Source organism: Oncorhynchus kisutch, unplaced genomic scaffold (assembly GCF_002021735.2).
Source record: "Oncorhynchus kisutch isolate 150728-3 unplaced genomic scaffold, Okis_V2 scaffold770, whole genome shotgun sequence".
Lineage (NCBI taxonomy): Eukaryota > Metazoa > Chordata > Actinopteri > Salmoniformes > Salmonidae > Oncorhynchus > Oncorhynchus kisutch.
The window spans coordinates 40,001-40,518 of NW_022262715.1; the positions used below are offsets into that span (position 1 = coordinate 40,001).

At 36.7% G+C, this 518-nt stretch overlaps 1 protein-coding gene across 1 annotated transcript in view; it reads left to right on the forward strand.

Annotated features, from left to right (window-relative positions):
- LOC116361900 (ras GTPase-activating protein 3-like) overlaps window positions 1-518 on the forward strand; it is a 35,243-nt gene extending 34,725 nt beyond the window's left edge. The window contains exon 16 of the mRNA XM_031816269.1: window positions 1-518. This exon is cut by the window's left edge and continues 3,320 nt beyond it. The gene's annotated coding sequence lies outside the window, so the exon portion shown is untranslated.

Here is a 518-nt window from a genome sequence, read left to right on the forward strand (position 1 = left end):
CTACAAATGTATATTTTCTATCTTTGTGGGGGGTTTTTTAAATGTTTGATGGTCCTCAACATTGAGTGTGTTTTATATCTTCAGACGAGCGTCTTGTCCTACAGAATAGTCTGTACCTTAATGCTCCTTGTGTTTTATATCTTCAGACTAGCGTCTTGTCCTACAGAATAGTCTGTACCTTAATGCTCCTTGTGTTTTATATCTTCAGACTAGCGTCTTGTCCTACAGAATAGTCTGTACCTTAATGCTCCTTGTGTTTTAAATCTTCAGACTAGCGTCTTGTCCTACAGAATAGTCTGTACCTTAATGCTCCTTGTGTTTTATATCTTCAGACGAGCATCTTCAAATTGTCCCCCCCCTCCCCCTAAAAAATATAATCCCCTCCAGGATTTTCCTCTTCTAAAGGATAACAGTGTATTTTGTATAAATATATCAAGAGTATTAAGACGTTATTATGTATCTCTGTACAGAACAACTGAATGGTTTAAAATGAGAAAGAACTAAATGAAGGCAAACCG